The sequence below is a fragment of the Triticum urartu genome, chromosome 7A (genome assembly GCF_056163025.1).
Source record: "Triticum urartu cultivar PI428250 chromosome 7A, HENAU_Tu73, whole genome shotgun sequence".
Taxonomy (NCBI): domain Eukaryota; kingdom Viridiplantae; phylum Streptophyta; class Magnoliopsida; order Poales; family Poaceae; genus Triticum; species Triticum urartu.
The window spans coordinates 446099346-446112312 of record NC_141879.1 but is presented as its reverse complement, the minus strand read 5'-3'; positions in this window follow the sequence as shown (position 1 = coordinate 446112312).

Below are 12967 nucleotides of genomic sequence, written 5' to 3'. Positions count from 1 at the left end.
ACATTGATCCAAATGATGCCCAATTACAAAGATCTCAAGCCAACGGAGGTGATTGGAAGAATTGTTGCTCATGAGATGTCACTTAAGGATAAAGAGGAACTTCACAGCAAATCAAGTGGTGCCTATAAAGCCTCATGTGAAGCCCCTACATCATCAAGTGAGAAACAAGACTTCAATGAAGAATTGAGCTTAATGGTGAAGAACTTCAACAAGTTCTACAAGAGTAGAAGCAAAGATAGAAGCTTCAAGTCAAGGTCCTGCAATGACAAAAGATCTTCTAGTCGAGAGCGAAACTGCTACAGTTGTGGAAGACCCGGACACTATTACAATGAGTGTACGGCTCCCTACAAGAGAAGATAAGATTCTCAAAAAAGAAGAAGCAAAGAATCACCACCAAGAGAGAGAAGGAGTAGAGATGATCGTTATGAACGAAGATACTCATGGAGAAGCAAGGATTCGGAAAGGAAGGAAAATCATCAAGGAGCTACACAAGACGAAGACATCAAGCTCATGTTGGTGAATGGGTATCCGGCTCCGACTCCGACAGCCACTCCGAGAGAAGTTATCACTCCGACTCCGAAGATACTCAAGATGAAGGTGTTGCCGGTCTAGCACTTGTGTCAACCAACTCCTACGACATATTTGACTCACCAAATGAAGGAATTGGAAGATGCTTCATGGCCAAAGGTCCTAAGGTAACACACCCCGAGTATGTCGATTTCAATAGTGATGAAGATGACTTGTTAGGTGATGATTTGCTTGTTGACAACTCTAGTGATGAATACTATGATGAAATGTCAATTAATCATGCTAATCAAGATAAAACGAATGACAATGATAAGGAAAAGATTGAGGCTCTAACTAAAGAACTAAACACTCTTAAGTTAGCTCATGAAACTATCTTCGAAGATCATCGAGAACTTTTAAGAGCTCATGAGAAATTACGCTCTGAAAAGCTCAACCTTGAGCAAGAGCATGAGTTCTTAAAAGCAATCAATGATGATCTCCACAAGAAAAGTTCTTCTTACATTGCCAAGCGTTTACTCTTATCCAATTACATGCCTCAAGTCAAGTCTAGTAACAAGAACAAGAAAGATTCTTCCTCTAGCAGTAACAATGATCATGCTAAATCCACTATTGTTGCTTCTAGTAGTTCTCTTGATTCCACTAATGACTCTCTTAGCAAGTTACACTTGAGCAAGAAAATAGCTTATTGAAGGGAATTATAGAGAAAGGAGTGTACAAAAGCCTTGCCGGGAGCAAGCAATTCGAGGAAATTGTGCGCAATCAAGGAATGCACCGGAAGAATCAAGGCGTTGGTTTTGAACGAAAGTTCAATGCCAATGGAGTTGAGTGGGAAGAAGATCAATACCCCAAGACAAAGTTTGTTCCTCAACAAGAGAAGTATGATACTTCTTTCAAGGGGACACAAGCTCAAGATGATCTTCCACCACAAGACTACAAGCAAAAAGGCAAGGACAAGCTTCAAGAGGAAATTGACGCATTTGAAGAAGCTCCTAAGACCTTAGTCAAGTGGATTCCCAGGACTACTTCAAGTTCCACTTCATCAAGTACGACTACAACTCCAAGGATTCCCATTAAGATGGTGTGGATCCAAAAGAAGAAGAACTAGAGAGTTCTTGAGGGTGACTCCGCCAACATACTTCACTCTTATCATTTTGGCAAGAACAAGTGCAATCAACTTCCACATCTTGCACTAGTTCAAGGAGTCACAAACCCTCTTGTTGGTAAGACAAGGGACAAGGTAACCTAAAAGTTTTCATGGACATCATATTGTGTGTGCATCACTCTATGTCTATGGATATCCTTGTTTGTTCCTTGTGGGACTAACCCATGTAGGTATTGAAAGTGCAATTCACTCAAATGGATAGGTCCAAGTGATCTACATCAACATTGAGCATCCACATCTTCAACATCTACATGAAGTCATCATCGACGAAACCCAAGGTTAGTTCATCCCTCCAAGGGGGGATATCACATCTAGGGGGAGCTTTACTCTAAGACTTGAGCTAGAGCAACTCTAAAGATGTGAACACAACAATGCTTTATGTAAAAGTGGTAACCCCACTTGAGCTTAAACGATGAGTATGACCTATGATCAAGTGTTCTCACTTGACTCCTAAGTCAATATACTCCTATATAGATGACCTTGTCATCGCAAATTGCTTGATAGATGCTAGAATTGGTTGTGCATGCCTTGCCACATATTTCATTTGCCATCTTATTGTGTGAGCATGCTGGTTGCATATTTTACTCATTCGAGGACATCCACTTGTTGTTTTGATCGTTTGGGTTTATTTCCTTTGCCAAGTGGATGGACAAGAATGCCTAAGAACCTCCTCTAACTATCTATGCTTTTCTCGTCTCAAACTCTGTTCATGCTGCATCACAAAATTTGATCAAGTCAGATTCGAACCACTCTGTGTGAGGAGTGCTCGGAGTCCCCGATTCGTCATAGACTTAAACTTCCAAAACCTCTTTATGATTCTCGGTCTGACCGATACCCCACTTTCGGTCCTACCGAGATCATTAAGTTGATCTAGGTTTTCGATCTCGGTGCAACCGATTTGAACATTTCGATCACACCGAGTTTCAGTAACTGCATGCAGTTATGAATCTTGGTGCCACCGAGTTGTTCCACTCAGTCACACCGACAGGGTCGGGCTATATATATATTCACGGGCAAAATTTGGAAATTTCTCCGACCCCTTCACCCGCGCGATAGCCTGCTCTGCCAACGTGGTCTCTGTTTCATCTTCTCACCGCCAGCCGCCTCCAGTCGCTGGTCTCCGTCGCCGTCAACGGGAATTCTGCCCCGCCGTTGCCGCTGTAGCGAGTCTCCGCCGAGCTAGGGTATGGACTCGATCTTTGTGCTATTCTCCAATCCAATTCTCAGCACATTGTGATCATCATGATTCTTGCCACGATTGAAACACTCCTATCCAGTCAATACTCCCGTAGATTAGCTTTGATTCGAAAATTTTAGGGTTAGGTTTCCGCCGAAACCATCTCGGACCCACCGAGTTGAAAAACTCGGTCCCACCGATTTGGCTTATGCCATTGCACAAGTGAGACTCGGTCTGACCGAGAATTACTTATCGGTGTGACCTATTTTGGAACTCTGTGAAACCCTAGCAGTCTCGGTGCCACCGAACTGTGACTCGGTCCAACCGAGTTCACTAGTTTAGGTTCCAAAACTGCTTCGGTATCATCGAGTTTAAAAATCGGTAGATCCGAGATGATTTCAGTGGGAAACTAAAACTAAGTTTTTGGATCATTCTTGTGCAAAAATCTCTGCATTTTGTGATGCTCATCTATTCTACCTCATCTATAAACTATTCACAGGGTCAGCAGTCAGAGCTTGCAGCATGTCTGATCAGAGTGACAGCCAGAACTTGTCAGAGCAGCAAGTACAGATGAGTGAGGGCACTAGTCCCTCCAGCTCTTCAGATGATGGCAGCAGAAGTACCCCAAGCAATCTGCCAAAAGCTGCCACCAGACAGAGGAAGAAGAGAACTTCAGACTCCGAAGATGAAGATTATGTGGTAGAGGAAGAGGCCACATCAAAGAGAGTTGAGCCAGCTCAAGGCACAAAGCCAGGTCTAAAGATCAAAAGGCCAGCAGGCAGGCAGCCTATGTCAAAGGCTAGAGCCTCAACTGAGAAGCCCACTCCCAAAGAGCCAGTTGCTGCATAAGGCAAGAAGAGGAAGGAAAGGGTCAAGAAGACCGTAGCCAGAGTGCTAGGAAAGGCTTCCATCATGGAAGAGGAAGAGGAAGAAGAGGTAGCTGCACCAGCACCTAAGGCACCCAAGCTGATGGGTGATGCCATAAGATCAGGGGCTACTGCATCTTAGCCCAAAGCTGCCTCCAAGCCAAAACCAAAGAGGAATACAAGGAGCATTCCTGCAGCTGAGAAGAACAAGGCCCCAGTGCCTGAGACTGCTGCTGAAGAAGAAGATGAAGAGCAAGTTCTTAGAAAGCTCAAGCCCAAGATCCCAGACCACAACGATGCTCATCCTGTGGCTGAGGACATGAAGCTCAGGAGAGATTCAGGGCTGAGGAAGTGGAGAGAAGCAGACCCGTATGCTTCAAGGAGAAGGACTGCTGTGGATTACAGATTTCACACCAAGGAACAGCAGGACTTCTATGAGATAGTGCTGCTAGATAAGAAGCCCATTGTTTGTGACATGAGATGGGTCGACTGGACCTACATGAAGGAAAATGAGGAACACTACCCTGGAGTGTATGACAGCTTTAGTGCGTGTGGAGTTGCAGACTTTGTTGGGCAGAAGCTCACAAAGTGGAACGAGGAGCTTATCATGCAATTCTACTCCATATCACACTTCTACCCAGATGGAAGGATCACATGGATGTCTGAAGGTACGAGGTACCAATCAACTGTTGAGGAATGGGCAAAGTTGATCAATGCCCTAGAGGAGCAAGCAGATGACTTGGACATTTATGCCAAGAAGAAGATGGACCACAACTCAATGTCCAACATGTACAAGGAAATTCCAAATGAAGCTCTTGACACTTTCAAATTTTGCTCAGTGCACTATCTTCTGTCAGGGCTGCCAACAATCAATTGGATATTGAGGCACACTCTCTTGCCCAAGTCTGGAGATCACAAGATGATCAGAGGCCATGCAATCAACTTGCTTCACGTCTTTGATGTGCCACAGAAGTTCAAGGTCATGAGCCTCATAGTAGAGACTATCAAGAGGACTGCAGCAGATCAGAAGAGGAGCTGTGGATATGCACCTCAAATTCAGGAGCTCATCAACTCTAAGATGGGGACGGGCATATATTTATTGGACAAGGAACACCTGCCCATCCGTCCAGATTTTTAGGACAATCAAGTTGCCATGACTGAGAATGAGCCATCGTCTGCCCAAGCACAAGCAAAGAAGGAGAAGGCAAGGAAGGAGAAAGCTGCCAAGATGCCAACTCAAGAGGAGGCATCTGAGTATTTCTTGAAGACCAAACAAGAGCAGCTTGGTTACCTGATTGCATCCACCCTGCGGATTGAGAAAGGACTAGCCACCCTAACTCAAAACCAGGCAAGCCTAGAGAGAATCATGGAACAAAAGTTCTATGACTTGGATGTCAAGGTGACAGAGATTCAGACTGCAGTGGAGCAGCTCCAGGATGACATGCAGGAGAGGAGAGGCAGGACTACCACTCATACCTTTGCCAGAGTGCCATGAGGTCCGAGGTCGTCTGCCGTGCCAGTTGCTGACACAAGAGCCACCACCTCAGCACCAGCTACAGCTTCAGTTCCACCAGCTCCAGCATCTACTTCAGCTCCAACTCCAGCGTCTACTTCAGCGTCTACAGAAGCCTTCGTCCTTGGAGTGATCCGGACTCCACCACCACCAAAAGATCAAGCCTGAGCGTCTATCTAGCACTATGCATTTTCTAGGAACTTTTTGGTAACTTGTTGCCAAAGGGGGAGAAGATGTATAGATCATAGGCTTCGAGAGAGAGTGTGTTGTTTTTTTTCTCTCTTGCTTTATTTGGTGGTTTTTCGACTTGTTTGCTTTTGAGTGCTTGAGATACTATGTCATTGCTTGTGAGACATTGATGATCATGTGTTTGATCATAAGCTACACTTAATGCTTGCTTAATGCTATTATCTTATCTATCTTATGTGATCATTCACTATTCTTGGTGATGAGTGCATGTATTTCATTCTTATCATTTTAAGCGCTCCACCAAGATGTATGTGACATGGAAGGGTAACCCATGACTCTAACTCCTTGTGCATTTGCAGTCCAAAGCAAATTTTAAATATGCACAAACTTAGGGGGAGCTCTTATTTTTCACATACTTCTCAAAGCGACGATATATTTCATGCTTATTATCATTTGTCGAAGCTTTGATCTATATGTTGTCATCAATTACCAAAAATGGAGAGATTGAAAGTGCAACTATCCCTAGGTGGTTTTGGTAATTCATAACAACATATAGCTCATTGAGCTAATGCTATTCCAAGATGATTATTTCAGGAAAGCTCAATGATTGGCATGGCATGGATGTGAAAGTGGAACCCTCAAAATGCTAAGGACAAAGGATTGGCTCAAGCTCAAAAGCTCAAGACTCTTCATTTTATATTTTAGTGATCCAAGATCACATTGAGTCTTTAGGAAAAGCCAATACTATCAAGGAGGGATGAGGTGTTGCTTAATGAGCCTATTGCTTCATGTGCTTAGTGATATGCTCCAAAACCCTCAACTACTTTCCCATATCCACATATGACCTAGACCCTAAGCCAAACTCGGTCCTACCGATTCTTCCTATCCGGCGCCACCGAGTTTCACTTGTCATAAGCCACTGCCAAACCCTAGCAATTCGGTTCTACCGATAGGGATCTCGGTCTCACCGAGATGGGATTGCAAACTCTCTGTTTCCCTTTCGTAACTTTTCGATCTCACCGAAAGAGCAAATCGGTCCCACCGAGATTGCAATGTAAATTCAGTGTTTCCCCTTTGTAACTTTTCAGTCTCACCGAAAGAGCAAATCGGTCCCACCGAGTTTGCCTGACCAACTCTCTGGTTAGCTAATTACCAAATTCGGTCTCACCGAGTTTGTGTAATCGGTCTCACCGAGATTACGTTATGCCCAAACCCTAACCATATCGGTCCTACCGAGGTGCATGTCAGTCCCACCGAAAATGTCTAATGGTCACTAGGTTTACATTTTCGGTCCGACCGAGTTTGTTGATTCGGTCCCACCGAGATTGGAAAACTGCGTGTAACGGTTGGATTTTGTGTGGAGGCTATATATACCCATCCACCTCCTCTTCATTCGAAGAGAGAGCCATCAGAACACATACACCATTCCAACTCATATGTTGTGAGAGAGAACCACCTACTCATGTGTTGAGACCAAGATATTCCATTCCTACCATATGAATCTTGATCTCTAGCCTCTCCAAGTTGCTTTCCACTCAAATCTTCTTTCCACAAAATCCAAATCCTATGAGAGAGAGTTGAGTGTTGGGGAGACTATCATTTGAAGCACAAGAGCAAGGAGTTCATTACCTACACACCATTTGTTACTTCTTGGAGAGTGGTGTCTCCTAGATTGGCTAGGTGTCACTTGGGAGCCTCCGACAAGATTGTGGAGTTGAACCAAGGAGTTTGTAAGGGCAAGGAGATCGCCTACTTCGTGAAGATCTACCGCTAGTGAGGCAAGTCCTGTGTGGGCGATGGCCATGGTGGGATAGACAAGGTTGCTTCTTCGTGGACCCTTTGTGGGTGGTTGCTTCTTCGTGGACCCTTCGTGGGTGGAGCCCTGTGTGGACTCGCGCAACCGTTACCCTTTGTGGGTGGATCCCTCCGTGGACTCTCGCAACCGTTACCCTTTGTGGGTTGAAGTCTCCATCAACGTGGATGTAGGATAGCACCACCTATCCGAACCATGGGAAAAACATCCGTGTCTCCAATTGCGTTTGAATTCTCCAAACCCTTCCCTTTACATTCTTGCAAGTTGCATGCTTTACTTTCTGCTGCCAATATACTCCTTGCATGCTTGCTTGAATTGTGTGATGATTGCTTGACTTGTCCTAAAATAGCTAAAATCTGCCAAGAACTAAAATTGGGAAAAAGTTAAGTTTTTATTTGGTCAGTAGTCTAATCACCCCCCTCTAGACATACTTTCGATCCTACATCTTTGCATGGGTGTCCCGGGGGGTTTATATAGGCCTACCCCCGGGGGTACAATGGTAATCCGGCTGGGCGTGGGGCCCAGCCGTCTGTGTCTACACTCGCCGGCTTCTACGCCGGCTGCTGGGGCCCGCCGGCTGGTGGGTCCCGCCGGCTGCCGGCTCCTTGGTCGACAAGCAGGCCCCACTGTCCAGGGCCTTGTCGGTGGCTGGTTACTGTTGCTCAATCTTGGTGACGATGGCTTCGCCGAGGTGGGCGTGGCTACAGTGCCGCCGTCCGGTGGGTGATCGTTGTAGCCTCACCGTGTCTTATCTCCTTAATGGGGCGTCTCCTTCGAGGGAGGTGGCAAGCCGGCTGTGGAGAGCCGGCTCTGTCTTGGGCCGACTGGGGGAGGCCTGCCCGCCTTCAGGTGTCTCTCTACCTGAAAGGGCCCACCGCCCGCGGGCCACACTGGCAGCCCGTCATGGATGACATCAGGGTCTACGTGGCGACAGTGCCGCGCCGGACAGGTCATGGCCACCCGTACGGCGCACTGTGCCAGGCGTGCTCCGGGATTCGGGGCTGGCAGGCTTTACTATAGCCACGCCCCGTCACATCGCCGTTATGTGGATGCAGACTTCGAGGGTACGATCTTGACCGCTTTGTGGGAGCCGGCTTCTTGGAGTCGGCCTTCTCGCGGCCGGCTTCTCGGAGCCGGCCCTCCCGCGGCTTTCTTCATGAGGGCTAAAGTCGGGTCGCCTTCCGATAGCCGGCCTGGGAGACAGCCGGCAAGGGGAAGGCGGCCCCACGTCTTGGATTCTTGAGGGCCGGATCGGCTTGTAATTTTTCAGAAGGGCCAGGGGGAGCCGGCTAGGCTACCCGTGGTCATTTAGTCCGACAGTAGTCCCCGAAGCTAATCGAGCTTCAAGGCTGACAAAGGGACGAGAAGCTTGGTCAGCTTCCTATCCTGAGGGGCCAGCTTTGCCTGTGCGCGCCGCCTTCGGAAAGCCCCGTTCCTCATAGGCGGGAACGCGGGTCGGCCTGCGAGCTGACCGCACGCCATCACGCGGGCCACGTGGCAAGGAAATCCTGCCAACGCACGCGCGCGATGGGACGCTGCCGCAGGCCCGGGCCCGCCACTCCCAGGCCTCGGCCCGAGCGCGGATCTTCTACGGCCCACACGGACCGCTCGCCTTCCCGCGGTGGTTTTATTACGCCATCAGGGCGCAGTAATCGCGGGACGTGGGGGAGTGGGTGCAGTTGATCCCCACGTTCCCCCACGCCACGCCTCCTCGGCTCCGCCGCGTGGGTCTATAAGTAGGGGGGAGGGGGAGCGGCAGAGGCTCGCACGCTCTCCCTCGCTCCGCCCCTTCTCGCCTTCCTTCTTCTTCCTTCCGCCGCTGCAGCAACCCATTGCCGCGCAGTTCCGCCGCCGGACCTCTCGGCTCCCTCGGTCCCGCCGTAGCGGGGTCGTGCACATCTCCGCCTTCGCATCGTCTTGCTCCTCGCCGCGTCGCTCCCATGGCGCTGTCGAGCTCGTGGGATGGCTCCAACGTCCATGAGGACCACGTCGAGTTCCTCTGCCGGACGCGGCGCCTGCCGGGCGAGAACTTCGTGCGGGTTCGTCAAGCGCCGGCGAGGGAGATTTCGCCGGCACCGGAGGAGGGCGAGTGGGTGATCTTCCGCTCGCACTGCCTACGCGGCTTCGGCCTCCCGGCGAGCGGATTCCTTCGAGCCTTCCTTGAATTCTACCACCTCCAGCCGCATCACCTCACGCCAAACGCGGTGATGCTGCTGTCGGCTTTCGTCACCCTGTGCGAGGGCTTTCTTCGGGTTCTCCCCACGCTCGATCTCTGGGGGGGAATTCTTCCAGAGCAAGCTCGGCACCGTCGTCGCGGGCGTGCCCGCCCCCTGCGGAGCCTTCATTACCATGAGGCGGGCGGGCGAGAACAATCCGTTCCCGCCCATCCCGCTGATCTAGTCGGTGAAGCTCTGGCAGAAGTCCTACTTTTACGTGAAGAACGTCGCCCCGCAAGGCGACTACGTCAACCTGCCGGCTTACGTAGCCGGCCCGCCGGCTGGGAGGCAACCTTCGTGGAGCTACCGGGCCAGGTCGCTGTCTCAAGCCGGGAACGCAGCCGTCTCCCGGCTCCGGGTGATGATCCAGTCGGAGGGCCTAACTAGAGCCGACTTGGTGGCCGCCTTCGTGGAGCGCCGGGTACTTCCGCTCCAAGGCCGGCCTCACATGATTTGCCAAATGAGCGGCCGCTTCGACCCATGCCGGCTGAGCACCAGGGAGATGCCTCATGCAGAGGTGTCTTACATGTGAACTACATCTCCAACTGCAAGCTCGCCGAGGACTGGCAATACGGCGAGGAGCCGTATTCTCGCGCCAACCCTCCGCCTGCCGTAAGTTTTTCTTCTTTTCTTCCTTTTTGTAGCCGGCCTCATGATAGCCGACCTCTGATTAGTTGGTTTGCCTTTAGCAGAACCCTCTTCTTCTGCCGACAGCCGGGGCCGCAGGGGTAGAGCGCCAACTCCTCCCCGACTGCACGGTGGACGACACCGACGATCCGGACCTGGGAGCGGCCGCCATGGAAGACGCCATCATGGGGGAAGGCGACGAGGCCGGAGGCGCGGGGCTCGGGGCCGGCTTCGAGGACTGGCTGGACGACGACGAGGACGAAGACGCCCCGCACCGCCAGCCGGTGCTTGATCATCAAGGCACGGGCCCGTCTGCCGCGTCGGCTGCCCGTGGCGGTGCGCAGAAGCGTCGGGCCGCGTCGACCTTCTTCAGCAGCCGGCCGAAGAAATCCAAAGCTTCTACGGCGGCGACCAAGCGGGATGAGGCGGCCGTGAAGGCGGCCCGCTTCGGCAAGGCGGTGAAACAGCCGCAGGCGATCTCGGCGTAAGTCGTCGAACGTCTTGTGTATATATATTTTTTGTTGTCCTTTTCGATTGAAGCTCTTCTAAACCTTTCTTTGCTCGCTGGACAAGGCACCGCTTTCCCTTGAGCGGGATCCTGGCGGCTCCGTAGTCGGGCCGACTGGAGGGTCTTCAGGCTCCCGCCGCATGGATCCCCGCGCCGACCTTAGGGAGGCCACGGAGCGGAACGCACGGGAGGCGCGGGAGGAGCGGGAGGCGGTGGAGCGAAGGACTGCCCAGGCGGCGAAGGAGCAGGCCGACACGGCGGCCAAGGCCCGGACGGAGGCGGCAGCCGCGGAGACGGAGGCAGAGGCTTCGCACAACCAGCCTCCGCTGCTCGTCGTTCCCCTCCGCGCCGTGGCCCCCGACATCCCCGTGCCCCCGTCGGAGGAGGTCGACCAAGACCCGCCGGTGATGGAGGAGGAGGGAGGACCACGTGATCTTCGTGGAGGGGGCGCCGCAGGCGGCGCCGACTGGAGCGGGCCAAAGCGGCCAATCAGCCGCGGCACCAGAGCAGCCGGCCGGGGGTGAGCCGGAGGCAGGGGCCGGCCTCGAGGTGCAGCCGGCATTGCGCCAGCGCGCAGGGGAAGGCACCTCCACGCCGGGGCCGCACCGAGTTGCGGGCGCCAGCCAGACGGCGGAGGCCCTGGAGGCGGCCAGCGCCAGCACGTCCGAGTGGACTCCCAGCGGGGGGACGGGCGAGCTGAACGCGGCGGCCCAGGAGGTCCGGAACCGGCTTCAAGCCCAGGCCGCCTCACTGCAGCGATACACCCAAGAGTTCCTCGCGACGCGGGCCGTCATCTGGGTGAGTCTTCTGGCCTTGGTTGTTTTTCTCTTTTTGATTTCTTCCGTGGGGGCGCGTCAGCGCACCCACTGGGTGTAGTCCCCGAGTTCCGAGTCGGCTGCTGCGCAGGCGGCTTGGAACTTACTAGGTCCTGACAACTGTCTTATTCTCGCCTCCTGTCTGATCTTCCAGGAGTATCATAACCTCCGCGCTGCTGCCTTCAACTCCCAGGCTCAGGAGCTGGGCCGGAGAACCAAAGACCTGACCAGCAGCCGGAGTGCGTGCTTGGTTTCATTCATCTCCTGTGGGGGCGCGTCAGCGCACCCACTGGGTGTAGTCCCCGAGATTCGGGCCGACTGCTGAGCAGCCGGGTCGGATCTTCCTTGACGACTTCTTCCTTATTGATTTTTCCTTTGTCTTCATGCTTGCAGGAGCCAATGCCGACTTGAGGGGGCAGCTCAGCGGGGCCCAGGCCGCCCTTCGCGTCAAGGAAGCCGAGTACAACGCCTTGGTCCTGGAGCGTGACCGCCTGGCTAAGAAGTTGGCCGACTAGGAGGAGAGCCACAAGGCGGCCCTGAAGAAGGCGTAGGACAGCGAGGACGCCCTGAAGGCCGAGTTCGAGACCGAAGCGGCGGGCTGGGCTGATGCGAAGCAGGCGCTGAGCGAGGGCTTCGGTCGTATCGAGGATCTGATCGATGGTAAGCCGCCTTCTTCACTCCTTGCTTGCCCCTTGATCCCTGATTTGTGTTCTGACTTGTGCTGCTTTTTGTTCTCTGTGCAGACTACTTTCCCGGCTACTCCGTCTTCGCCACCCAAACCATTGAGGCCCATCACGAGGCGCGCCGGTAGGCGGGGGCTGAAATCGCGCCGGACGCGAGCCGGACACTTGAGGAGCAACTCTTGGCGGTCCAAGCCCGGCTGCAGCCGGCTCACCGTATGCTCCGCCGCCTCCAGCGCGCCGGGGCGCAGGTGTTGGCCGCCCTCTGGCCAGGCGCGATGATTCCCCTTACCCCGAGTCGGACTGCCGACTGGCTGGAGGTTGCGGTTGGCCGCTTCGAGGCCTGGAAGGCATCGGCAGCCCAGCTTGGAGCTGGGCGGGCGCTGGAGTTCGTCCGAGCCTGGTATCCGGGGCTGAACCTGGACCAGCTGCGCACCTGGCGGCTGGAGGCCGACGAGGAGATGGAGGAGGTGCGGCCGGCTATCGCTCAGCGTGCTTCGACGATCGCCGAGTGCACTGACATCAGCGTCTTTGCTCCTGAAATTAATGACGACGGCGTTGCCCAGCCGGAGGAGTGGTTCGGGCTGGACCCGGCAGCGGGTGAGGACTCGGCAGAGGAGATCGCCTCTAGTGATGAAGGCGAAGACGACGAAGGAGAGGAAGGTGAAGTCGTTGAGCCGGCCGGTGAAGTGGCCAGCCAGCCTCAGCCTAACCGTGCTTCCAGCAACGAGGCGCGTGCTAGCGCGCCCTCTGCGGGAGGCGGTGATCATGCCGAGGTTCGTCAGCCGGCCACTCCTCCAGCCGGCACTGCCGTCTCCACCGACCTGCCCGACTCGCCAGTCGCTCCCCTGGCTTAATCTGTCATCCTTGTTT